Below are 13,594 nucleotides of genomic sequence, written 5' to 3'. Positions count from 1 at the left end.
ACACATCCAATCAGAACAAATACAGACGTAGATATTGCAGATTCAAGCAACAAGTAAAAGCAACACCTAAAAAAAGAAAGCATGCACAATAAGTACGCGTTGAAATTCATCGCGTCGGAGAATTTCACTCACTTATGGCATGCAGGAAAAAGGGAAATTTAAATGCGTTAGTTCTAGCCAAGTACGATGTAAGTGAATTAGGATGATGGTGACGTTTGATGCGCGTAGCTAAAGATGATAAGTAAGATGCAGGATGAAGCACCAATTCCTTATTGATGAGCAAAGAAAGAAATTCGCTTCCAATATTTTTTCTTCTTCCCTCGAGAGGTTGAATAATCAATCAGGTTATTAAGAAATTTGTATATTATTGCGAGCTCCTTTAAATAGCCTTCACTGAAAGCGAGAGAACGTATGACTCTGTGGATACCTCAGGAGTCGTGCAGGCATTGCGGAACGAGAACAGAAGAGCCATTCCTAAAACTAGTGGAATATATCTGTAGCGGCTGCACAGCCACCCAATTCCTCCATGAAGATGAAATCTCAAAAAGAAAACATGTTAGGCAGGGAGATATCATCTCTCAGTGCTGTTAGCGCTTGTTGATAGAAGGTACTCCGAGGCGTTAATTGGTAAACGTTTTGGATAAGAGATAATGGATAATGCCTTAGTAAGCTGCGACTGGCTGATGACATTGCTGCCAATGTAACTTAGGAGGCGAATCGCAAAGCGTGATCACTGACCTAGGCAGCAAACCAGAACGGTGGGCCTAAACATTCGTCGAGGTGGTCCGCCTCTGAGTGCAACTGCGGCCTCAACGACCAACCCTGGGCCGTCCATCAGGCCCTCGAGGCGGCGACGAGACAAGATGCCGACGTCCCCACGTGGGAGACTAGCTAGGCCCTGTCACGCTAAACCCTGCCGGACAGTTAGTAACATTGTTGCTCACTCCCGCCGCGGTGGCTCAGTGGTTAAGGCGCTCATCTTCTCAGCCGGAGAACCCGGATTTGAACCCGACCGCGGCGGCCGCGTTTCTATGGAGTCGAAACGTAAAACGCGCCTGGGTGCTGTGCGATTTCAGTGCACGTTAGAGATCCCCAGGTGGTCGAAATTATTCTGGAGACCTCCACTGATCACCTCTTCCTTCCACTTTTCTCTCACTGCCTCCTATATCCTTTCCCTAACGAGTGCCCACCGAGATATGTGACACAGTTACTGCGTCCTGTACTTTGCTCAAAGCATATTTTTTTTTTTCAAATCTAAAGTAATATTCAGCAGTCTCAGCAGGCAACAGAAGAGTAATTATGGTAGCGAGGCTGTGGAATCAGTAAAGGAATAAGTCTGCATAGGGCTGGTAGTGAAAGCTCATCTGGAACAGGATAATGACGTAAGTAGACAAACAAGAATGCAGTGGAGCACATTTAGATTTTCTCTCAGATCGTAAACGTGTGTTTACCAGTATCCCTGAATAGAAAAGTATATAGCAGCTGTCTTTCTACTGGTAGCCACCCATAGGACCTAAACGTGATGGCTAAAGGAAAGGGTTCATATTAATTCAGCGCAATGAAGTGAGCTATGCAAGTTAAGATGAGAAGTGTAACATTATGAGAAAGTAAGATAGGGGCAGATTGAGTCAGGAAAAAAGCACTAATTAACGACATCCTAGTCGAAATCAAGGAGAAATGGATATGGGCAGGGCGTTTAATGCAAAGTGAATATAACGATGGTCGTTCCGCTTCCCTGAAACACTTATTTTACGTGAATATATACATACATGAGCAAGTTCAGAAAAGAACGCTAATCGAGGTCCCATGGCTATTCTTGGTTCTCAGGTAAATTTTTTAACGTGACGGGCAAATATGTCGACACGAGAAAGTTGTACTTAGTTTCGGAAGACACGTGGTAGTTTCTTGGAGAAAAAAAAAAATCGTATACTATATGGGGTGGAAACCGCCGCTTTTGCCATTTCGCAAAATCGCTATGTTCGATCCCCGAAGAAACAAAAAATAAAATTTTGCACAAGGTCAATATTTTTTCAGTAAGTTTATATGTAAACTCTTTAATTAGCAGTGTTAAGAATTTTTATTTCGAATTACGTAGCAAAAAATCGCAATCGCGCTGTGTTCCTGCTACTCCAAAATGCGCCAAGAAAGCCCCTGCATGCGTCGGCAAGCTTCTGCCACCTGCGCCTTCGGTATGGGCACGCGATGCCGAAATGATTATTCGCCAAATAAATGTTGGAATTTTGTAGCGAGCACGAAGACCTTACTGCAACTTGGGACTTGAATGCGATGGTTTATATAGCTGAGACTGCTGACCCGAAAGACGCGGGTCCGATCCCGGCCGCGGCGGTTGAATTTCTTTGGAGGAGAAATACTAGAGGCCCGTGTACTGTGCGATGTCAGTGCACGTTAAAGAACCCCAGGTGGTGGAAATTTCCGGAACCCTTCACTACGGCGTCTCTCATAGCCTGAGTTGCTATGGGACACTAAACCCCATAGAACACACGAACAATACTTTATTAATACTAAGAGCGTACGTTGTTGGGCTAGTCGGTCAATCATGGTGAATACAAGGGGGGGTACTGCGCACAAAAAGACAAGGACAAGAAGATAACACAACAAGCGCAGACTCGCGACTAACTTTATTTGAAAACACGATACTCCGTTTATAGTTTCAAACTGTCACATCACACACATGTGGAAACCAAAAACCTTTCTTCATTCTGATACAGTTTGATAGACGGGTCACTTACGCAATCTTTATCCTTCAGTTTGATACAGAACGCCTCCGCCAACTCACGCGCCACCTGGTCACGGCTCCTCCTCAAAACTTTTGTATCTGTCAGCAAAGGCAGGCAAGGGTTATTGCGCGTAGCATCCAGGCATGCGCCACAATGCAGGGGTAAATTCGACCCTGTCCCTGATTTCATGGAAAGCTGGTGCTCTCTTAAGCGCTCATTCAGACATCGGCCTGTCTGGCCGATGTATACCCTGCCACAGGTGAGGGGAATCTGGTATACGACACCCGTCTGGCACCTGACAAATCGAGTGGCATGACGCTTCTCGCAGTCCGCTTTCCTCTTCCCTCCGGACATGACCTGAGGGCACAATGAGGCCAACTTGCATGGGGCGGTAAAAACTACCGGCACGCCGTAGCTTTTCGCCACGTTCTTCAAGTTGTGGGAAATTCTGTGAATATACGGTAGAACCGCTGGCCTCATTTCCTTAGAACGGCCACTATCCCGGCACGTCCTATCTTTCAGTTTGCGCAGAAGCTTCTCTGCCACTGCAACAATGATTGAAGCAGGAAAACCAGCCTTCGTCATCCTAATTACCTGATTATTGAGGCTCTCGTGCACCAGGTGAGCGCAAGACTTAGACAAGGCGCCCTGCAGGCAATACGTTCCGAGTATCGGAGTATCGTGTTTTCAAATAAAGTTAGTCGCGAGTCTGCGCTTGTTGTGTTATCTTCTTGTCCTTGTCTTTTTGTGCGCAGTACCCCCCCTTGTATTCACCATTATTAATACTAATTCAGCTTTTAAAGAAGGCCAACGAATTGCGTCACGCAGTTGCACACAATCTACTCCAGCAGGCTTTATGCTTCAAGAATGGAAGGGTTACAGAAAAAAATTTTTGGTTTTGCCTTTCCACTATGTCCAATACTGAACAGTCGAGTTCCCAAATGCAGCAAAACCTTGCCATTTGTTTATTTATTTTTATTTATTACAATACCTTCAGGGCCCCAGTGGGGCGTTACAGAAGGGAGTGGATAAAAAAGTAAAGACAATGCAGCAAAATGAAAACAGAAAGTAAATGGAAAATGTAATGTAATACAGCAAGGAATGAAAAAACGTAAGCTTGAACAAAATACAAATCAGATTACGTAAGAAAACAGCCTAGTCAAACACATAGTTTTCCGCGGCATTTTTAAATAAACAGGTGTCAAAAATGCCTGCAACCAAGGTGGGCAGGTGGTTCCAATCGCTCGCCGTCTTGGGTATAAACGAGTTAAAATATGCATTGCTTCGGCAGTATGGAATGCGTACCTTGTGGCGATGATCCGTGCGAGGTGATATGCCGAAAAAAATTTCGTCCTTTTGTAGCGACAGCTACCCTAGGCTAGCAGAAGCGAATTTTACGGTGCCGGACGAAAGCCACTGCTGCGCATGCGCCGTTACCATGGCAACCATGGCGCCGCAGCCGCTGCGCAGCACTGCGCATGCGCAGAGTCACGCCGCGAGGCTGGAATATAAGCAGCAAGCGATGCGCTCTCTCCTCAGACGCGCACCATGCAAGAAGGAGAGCGGACGTGCTCGTCACGACAGCAGTACAGGCTGCGTGAAATTGAGTCTTCCGATCCAGAAGTGGTCGCATGGTACATCGCCGGCCGACAGCGTGAAAACGAGGCGAGAAAGGCTAAGCGGGCGGCCAAGACGCCCGAAGAACGAGAGGAAAGTCACGCGAAGAGACGCCGCCTAGCTGCTGAAGGACAACGACGGCGTGTCGCTACCGAAATGTCAGTAGACAGAACTGCTTTCCCTACGTATATCCTGCCCTAGGTGAGCTAAGTCACTGTCAATTTTTTTTTATTTGGAGACGTTCACGCTTAATTTAAGGTGCGGAAATTTAAATGTTCATTTCAGTGCAGGATAAATTCTGTCGGCAGCCTTCGGCATGCACGGCTATCATAATCCTAAAACGCTATACACGCTTGAGAGGAGAGCGATATTGGCCGGATACACGCTGACAATGTCCTGTGCACAGGAACTCCATGGAGAAATAACCTGAATTTGCTGCGGCTTGTGTAACCGCCTCAATTAACTTACCAGTTTAAAGAGCCTTTTTTATTTATTTATTTATTTATTCATACTGTTAACCCTCTGCATGAGGGTCATTACAGGGAGGGAAACATATACAGACACAAGTGCAATTCTCTTCGCTAAAAAAAAGAAACACTCAAATGCACAGAATTACAGATTTGCACAGCAATCTTCCAGGAACGCGTTCACACCTATCACAAATTTGTCTACATCTGTTTGGTCCACAACGTCACTTGGTAGTTGATTCCAAATTTCTACAGCATCGGGAAAAAAGAAGTAGCGATAGACATCAGTACGTGTAATAATAGGTTGTAATACCTGACTGTGATTTTTCCGAGGGCAACGCTTCAGGGGAGGTGCAACATAGTGATGTTTATTAACTTTCACTTTATCATTCATTATCAGAAAAAAAAGTTTCAATTTCTGCTTTAGTCTTCTTACTTCTAGTGATTCTAGCTGACACTCTTTTAGCATTGCTGTGACTGAATCAGTGCGGCGGTATTTAGAGCATATAAAACGTGCTGACATCCTTTGCAATCTTTCCAGTTTCCGTTTTAAACCCTTTTGATGATGACTCCACACTGCACTTGCGTACTCTATTATTGGCCGCACGAACGTCTTGTACGCAATCAATTTAATTTCTCTAGTCGCATTCGGCAACTTCCTCCTCAGGAAACAGACCTTCTGGTAGGCTTTTAAATAGACATTTTCAATATGGGTGCGCCAGTCAAGATTATTTGTTAATGTCACTCCCAAGTACTTGAGACACTTTACTTGATCTAAGGAATTTTCACCGATATTGTATCGAAACATCATAACATTCTGCTTCCTTGTTACTTGCATGTAATTAGATTTTTGGTAGTTTATTTCCATACCCCATTTCAGGCACCACGAGTTTAACGACTGAAGACATCTATTTATGTTCATCTGATCTGCCGGGGAAGCCACATGAGAGTAAATTAAACAATCATCGGCAAAAAGTTTCATTCTCACAGGCGATTCGACGATAGCAGAAATATCATTTATATACAATAAAAACAAAAGCGGACCTAAAACGGAGCCCTGTGGCACCCCCGACAGAACTTCACGCCTATTCGATACTGCACTTTCTATTTTGACGACTTGACAGCGGTTACTTAGATAGGCCTGAATCCATAGTACTATATTTTCAGCGATTCCTAATCTGCGTAGTTTAAAAAGAAGCTTATGATGCGGAACTTTATCGAAAGCCTTCGAGAAGTCTACACAGACCACATCTACCTGCTGACGTTCGTCTATAGCCTTGCAAAAGTCGTTCACTGTTTCAATTAACTGCGTCACTGTCGAAAGGCCGGTCCGAAAACCATACTGAAATGGACACAATAGGTCATTTATTTCCAAAAAATGAAGGATGTGTTTACCTATTATGTGTTCAAAAACCTTGCAACATACGGAAGTGAGTGATACTGGCCTGTAGTTTTTTACAGGAAGTCGATTACCGTCTTTAAATACCGGAACTACTATTGCGCTGCGCCAGTCACGAGGTAAAGAATGATCCCGCAATGACTTTTCAAATAAAATTTGCAAATAATATGATAACCACTCAGCATACCGTTTAAGGAATTCCGTCGGTATTTCATCGGGACCGCTCGATTTCTTCGGGTCCAGAGACAGCAGCTGCTGACAGATGCCCTCCCTATTGATGCGAATCTCGTGCATTGGGTATGGCAACGTGTAAATTGTTGTATGATCACTCTCAATGTCATTATCATCCCTACTGAAGACCGACTGGAAGAAATCATTAAACAGATTTGCAATATCGGTTTTATCAGTCACCTCATCGTTCCCATCCATTACCTGTGTGATTGCGTTCTTTTTCGCTGAAAAATATCGCCAGAACTTTTGTGGTGAGCTTGTGAGAAAATTAGTCAGTGTTGTATTGAAGAAAGTTTTTTTCGAATCCAATAACACTGTTTTGAGCTTCTTTTTGATGTTTGAAAGTTCTGTCGCTCTATTTTTTTGCTTTCGTAGCCTTTTTACCTTGCGCTTTAACTGAATGATCTCTCTAGTGATCCAAGGATTGAGCTGCTTCGATTTCTTTGAGCGAGTGGGAACAAACTTATCAATGCAATATTTTAGTGTGCCCTTAAAACGTTGCCACAATTCCTCGACACTTTCATGGTGTGATGATGTTGCAAACTGATTCAAGTTTTCTTCTAAGACGTCTAAGATAGACGTATCGTCTGCCCGGCTGTAGTCTTTGACCCGTATTAAAACATGCGATTTTTTGCGGACTTGTGTGTTCAACCGCACATTCAAACAGATCATCTTGTGGTCAGATAAACCCGGCTTGACAGATATAGTGTGGGCTGCCACTTTAGGGGATAAGAAAACCAAGTCCAACAATGACTGCGACCTTGATGTAACAAGATACTGATATTCACAACAAGATACTGATATTCAAACTAGAAAAGGTTACCGGTCTTAAAATACATAGATATTATTTTTTCTCAGAGTGAGCGATCGCTTAAAATTCATTCCGAGGGAATAATAAAGACATAATTAAACTGCACAACACGCACGACCACAAAAAACCAAAATAACATTACCACTTTCAAGTCAGCACGGACTTAATGATTGATTTTGATGGATTTTGCGAGACCTGGAGAGATTAAGCGAAATACAGGATTTATAATAACGTTTAACGCGGTGAACACTGGGCTGAGAAGCAAAACAATGGTTACGAGGTAATTTCTTAGGCCATGCCAATATGTTTCCTAAAATGCCACAGCATGGATTTAGTTCGAAGTTGAATTAGTGACTGTACTCTTTTTAAAGGACAATATCCAGTATTGTTAACTGAATGAAATATTGTCTGCATTAAGCCTTTGCTTTTACAGCTGAAATAATATAATACGTCAGTTTCTTTTGATCTAGAATTACCAGGTACTAAAGGTGTTCCAGAAGAATGTTTAAGCAAATCTGCGCAGTTTTGTTTTAAATGTGCGACAATTTCGGCGTTTTTGTTTAATATTTTGAATTCCCAACAATTTTAACGCCTCATTAGAAATCATCTGACACCTATACAACTAGAAAGTTTGTCTCATGTTTGCAAAATAAGCAGCTTAATGCTGCTAAAAGTTCCAGCCTGATGTACTTACTGCTTCTTCTCCCATTTTCTCCTAAAAACTTACTTCAATGGGATGCACTACTGCGTCAACAAAATTTCAAGGATTTCTTTGCTTTTAAATTAGAGGAGCCAAAAATGCTTTTGCGCTCCTTCCAAAATGAAATTTCCATAATATTACTGAAAACAATATGCAGTTTTCAAGACTTTGGTCTGATTTCTGCTGCTATCCAAACTAGCGGTTTTGAGTAACTACAAATGCGACGTTTTCTACTTCGTAGGGTATACAATTTTTCTAAAAAAAAACGACAGATTTTCTTCTAAAACCGAGTACTATGTCATGTGTTGACACATTTGCCCGTCGCATATAGAAGTTTAATATTGTAGCGGAAAAGAATATATTTACAGATATTTACGGATAGAAAAGAACAGCTGCGAGCGGCACCGAGAACACAGTCAGAACTTCGTTGTCGTCTTTGACTCCTCCCACTCGTGCCATCGCTCATTGTCTTCGTCGTCGTCGTCGTCGTCTACCCGCTTCAGGACTCCCGGCTGCTGAAACGCCGTCTCGGCGTTAGGGCGGCAATGTATGGGCGTCATGATAAGGCTTAAGGCGGCAGACGAGGATGATGTCGGTGGTGCCGCCAGAGGACGATGGCAAGGTCGCAAGGGGTGCAATTTGATAGTTCCCGTCGGTGACACGGCGCACGACACGGTAAGGGCCACGGTAGTGAGAAAGAAGCTTCTTGGAAAGACCGCCGCTGCGAGAAGGCGTCCAGAGAAGTACGAGTGATCCTGGGTTATATTCGACTGCCTGGTGACGGCAGTCGTAGGCGGACTTTTGGGAAACTTGAGAGGCATGGAGCCGACTACGTGCAATTTGGCGCTCCATCATGTCCCGGGTGATGGCGTCCCGAGCATAAGCAGTGGGAGGGACTGAGAAGGCGGCATGAGTGTGTCCAAAAGCAAGGTTGGATGCCTACCAAACAGAAGATAGAAAGGGGAGTAGCCTGTTCGGCCATGAAGGGAAGAGTTATACGCAAACGTCACATACGGCAAGACTGTGTCCCATTCTCGGTTCTATGGCGAACCGTACATGGCTAACATGCCGGTGAGCGTGCGGTTGAACCTTTCCGCAAGCCCATTGGTTTGTGGGTTTTAATCTGTCGCGAGCTGCTGCTGCGTGTCACACGAACGAAGAATGTCATGAACTACTCTGGACAGAAAATAACTACAGCGGTCGGTGAGTTGTTGACGAGGGGCGCCATGGTGAAAGATGACGTCTTGCAGAAAAAAAGCGGTGACATCGGTAGCGCAGCTGGTCGGCAAAGCACGCGTGATGCCGTACCGGGACGTATAATCGGTTGCGACAGCGATCCACTTGTTGCCGGAAAGGGACGTCGGAAAAGGGCTAAGAAGGTCGAGGTCCACACGGTGAATGGGGTTTGGAGGTATGTCGTTGGGTTGCAGAAGACCGGCAGGCAAAGTAGAGAGACTTTTCCGACGTTGACACAGGTCGCAAGCGGCCACGTAACATTTGGCAGAACGATACAGACCAGGCCAAAAGAAGAGGTGCCGCACCCGAGCGTACATGCGGGACATGCCAAAGTGACCGGCTGTCGGCAGATCATGCAATTCTTTAAGGACAGAAGTGCGTAGACATTGGGTTATCACGAGCAACAGCGGAGGACCTTCGGAGCGTGGGTTGCGGCGATACAAAACGCTGTTCCGGATCACATAAAGGTTCAGAGACGGAGATCGGTTTGCAGAACGAATGCCATCTAAGAAAGGTCGTAAATATGAGTTGTGGTGCTTTTCCTTGGCAATATCGGCGAGATCGGAGATAGCTAAGAGGCAGGGCAGGGTCTCAGCATCTTCTAGGTCAGGTGGCTCCACAGGGTATCGGGATAAACTGTCAGCGTCCTAGTGGTGATGCCTGCACTTGTACATGACGGAGCATGAATATTCTTGGGGGCGCAAAGCCCAGCGAACAAGGCGACCGGTTGGATCTTTTAGTGAAGACAGCCAACCGAGAGCGTGGTGATCAGTGACAACGGCAAATGAACGGCCGAACAGGTAGGGTCTGAATTTAGCTACTGCCCAGATATGGCCGAGACAGTCGCGCTCAGTTGTGGAGTAATTTTGCTCTGGGGCGAAAAGTATGCGGCTGGCATAAGCGATGACTGGATGTTGACCCTGTTGGCGTTGGGTAGCACGGCGCCGATCCCATATCCAGAGGCGTCGGTGCGAACCTCTGTGGGAGACGACGGGTCAAAATATGCTAAGATGGGCGGAGTGGTCAGCAAATAGACGAGGGATGAAAATGAGTTCTCTTGAGCAGGGCCCCAGATAAAGGGGGTGTCATTCTTAAGAAGGTCGGTGAGGGGACGAGTGATGCCGGCGAAATCGTTGATAAAACGGCGACAATACGAGCACAAGCCGGCAAAGCTGCGCACATCTTTCGACGACCTTGGAAGAGGAAAGTCCCTCACGGCTTGAATTTTGACGGGGTCTGGGCGTACACCAGAAGCGTCAACAAGGTGCCCGAGAATAGTGAGTTGGCGGCAACCGAACTTGCATTTCGATAAATTCAGCTGAAGTCCGGCGTTACGAAACACTGTCAGAATATTGGAGAGGCGCTCAATGTGCTTCGAAAAAGTACGTGAGAAAACTACAACATCGTCTAGGTAACAGAGGGCGGTGGACCACTTAAAGCCACGAAGAAGAGAGTCCATCATTTGTTCTAAGGTAGCTGCGGTGTTACAGAGTCCGAACGGCATGACTTTAAACTGGTATAAGCCATCAGGCGCCACGAAGGCGGTCTTTTCGCGGTCCTTTTCATCAATGCCAATTTGCCAGCACCCTGACCAAAGATCAATTGGAGAGAAATATTTGGCGCCGTGGAGGCAATCTAATGCATCGTCGATCCTCGGGAGGAGAAGTACGTATTTTTTTGCGATGCGGTTGAGGTGCCGATAATCAACGCAGAAGCGCCAGCTGCCGTCCTTCCTTTTTACCAGGACGACTGGGGAAGGCCAAGGGCTTGACGAGGGCTCGATGGTGTCTTTTGCGAGCATCTTGTCCACCACTTGATTTATGACGGCGCGTTCGGAGCTGGACACTCGGTACGGACGTCTGCGGAGAGGAGCGCAATCACCGGTGTTTATGCGATGCGTCAGCACAGAGGTACAAGCTGAAACATGAGTATCAAAGTCGAAGATGTCGTGAAAAAATTATAGGCACCTAAGATTGTGAGCTTGCATCGGCAGTAGGTCAGAAGCGATCATGTCGGCGTAGTCGTCCGTTGGTTTCTCTGTTGATGGGGCCGAAGGCAACCGGCATTGATGAGTGGAAGGTAAGCAGCTGCCCACGACTGATATGACGCACTCGGCAGCAGGGCACAGCGTGGCGAGTGAGATGCTTTGCTGGAGCAGTTGGATGGACGAGCGAAAGTTCAGAACCGGAAGGTACGCTCGGTTTGCCGAAATTGTAACGCGAGTGTGTGCAAGCACAATGCTTCGCTCAACGGCGATGTCAAGTTCCGGAGTGACTACGTAGTCACCATCAGGTACAAAGGGAACAGATGAGAAAGAAATGTAAGTTGCGGCTTGAGGCGGTAGACGGACTCATCAGAAAGAGGGTCAAGCTGAACAACACTAGTGGCGCTGTTGATGAGGGCTGAATGCTCAGACAGGAAGTCGAGGCCAAGAATGACTTCATGAATGGACTGGTCCAGAACAGAGAATAGAACGGATGTATGGCGGCCGGATATGGTCACATGGGCTGTGCAGAATCCAGCCACAAGAGGCGTTCCGCCATCGGCACCGTGGAGAACGTCTGTGTGTGCAGGGGTCAGTACTTTTCGGAGGCGGCGTCGTAGGGTTGAACTGACGACGGATACGTGCGCGCCTGTATCGATCAGGGCTCTCACAGGCTCTCTATCGACATGCATGGTGAGCAAATTATGGTGTGTGCGAAGAGCTAAGCGAGGATTTTGGGACTGGGGCTGTACTGCAGCATCACTTCCAGACACTGCAGCGTCTAGTTTTCCGCTTCCGAGCGTCCGTAGGGGCCAGGAGAGGAGCGACGGCGTTGGGGCGAACGGGTCTGTCGACGCAGGGGGGACGGGGACGGGGAGCGGGGAATCTGGCCGTCGACTGTAGCACTGTGCTGAGCTGGAGAGGGCGTGAAGTGGCTGGGCTGTTCGTCGTGGCGGTGAGAGCTTAGAGGACGGTATGTGCTACGACGGGACCAATAATTGCGACAGTGACGGGAGATGTGGCCAATGCGGTGGCAGAGGATACAAATGGGCCTCTCGTCGGTTCTCCGCCAGTCGTTAGGGTTTCGTCGACTTGGAGTGAAGTACGAAGGTCGTCTAGGAGCAATCGCAGTTATTTTGGGTGGTGGCGACGGCCGTACGGGGCTGATGGGCTGGAGACCAAGGTTTGCAAGCTCTTGACGGACAGCGGCTTGTACCAGAGATATGGTAGGCAACTGGTTTTCGCCATCACGTAGATACAGGGTGGCAGGGGACATAGCTTCGATCTCGCGACGGATGATACGTTTCACATTCTCTGGATACACTGGAGTTTCTCGGTGCCACAGGTCTTCACATGAGGAAGCCGCAGCCGTGTAGGGGAGGCGTGTTTACAGTTGACTAATACGCCTGCTTTTGGCTTCCTCGAAGCGTCGAGATTACTTAATGATTCCGTCGACTGTAGTGCAGTTCTTGTATACGAGCAAGTTGAAGGCATCGTCGGCGGTTCCCTTCAACACGTGGCCCACTTTGTCACACTCGGGCATGCTGGTGTCAGCTTAGTGGCAGAGGGCCAACACGTCCTGAATGTGTTAAAGATAGGACTCCGTAGAAGTTTGAACTCGGGAGGCAAGGTCCCTCTTACCGGCAAGCCTTCGGCCGAGCGATGGAGCGCATATTGCAACCGCGAAAAACGACGCAGGACGAGGAGAGGAAAGCACAGGACGAGACGGCGAGCGGCCAAAGACAGGACCAGACGGCGAGCGGCCGTCCAAGCAGTTCGCACAGTTTCTCTTTGCACACGTCCCAGCTGGTCAGATGGTCTTCGTGGGTCTCATTCCAGACCCGGGCGTTGTCTTTTAGATAGAAGATGCCATTCGCGAGCATACGGGTCGGATCACAGCGGTTGTAGGTACTCGCGCGTTTGTACATGTGGATCCAGTCGTCGACGTCAATGTTGCCGGTACCAGAAAATGTCCCACGGTCAGGAGGGGGAGAAAGAACGAGTATGGCATGGCCGGTGCTTATGTTTGCTGGGAGGCGTCTTGGGTCATGCTTAGCGAAGGCAACTGGCGGCCGCTGCGGAGCTCCGTCGTGGCTAGGCGTAGGGGAAATCCACACCACTACTAAATATGCTGCGGGAAAGAATATCTTTACAGCTTTTTACACATAGAAAAGAATAGCTGCGAGTGGCACCGAGAACCTAGCCAGAACTTCGTTGTCGTCTTCGTCTACTCCCACTCGTTCCATCGCTAATTGTCGTCGTCGTCTACCCGCTGCAATATAATATAAAAATGGTGATGGGACCTGCATTATCGTTCTTATCTGAACACACCAATATATCTCTAATCCAGCAGTTGCTCTTTAGTGTTAGTATCAGGCTGGAAATTCATAATCTTAAAGGATATAAGAAAT

The 13,594-nt window shown here is 47.0% G+C and overlaps 1 pseudogene; it reads right to left on the bottom strand.

Annotated features, from left to right (window-relative positions):
* Positions 1 to 11,964: 11,964 nt before the first annotated feature.
* LOC149327018 (uncharacterized) lies at positions 11,965 to 13,111 on the bottom strand (annotated as a pseudogene).
* Positions 13,112 to 13,594: the final 483 nt, after the last annotated feature.

The sequence above is a fragment of the Amblyomma mixtum genome, chromosome 10, assembly GCF_055824585.1.
Source record: "Amblyomma mixtum isolate Tamu chromosome 10, ASM5582458v1, whole genome shotgun sequence".
In the NCBI taxonomy this organism is placed as follows: domain Eukaryota; kingdom Metazoa; phylum Arthropoda; class Arachnida; order Ixodida; family Ixodidae; genus Amblyomma; species Amblyomma mixtum.
This window is presented reverse-complemented; position numbering and strand designations above follow the sequence as displayed.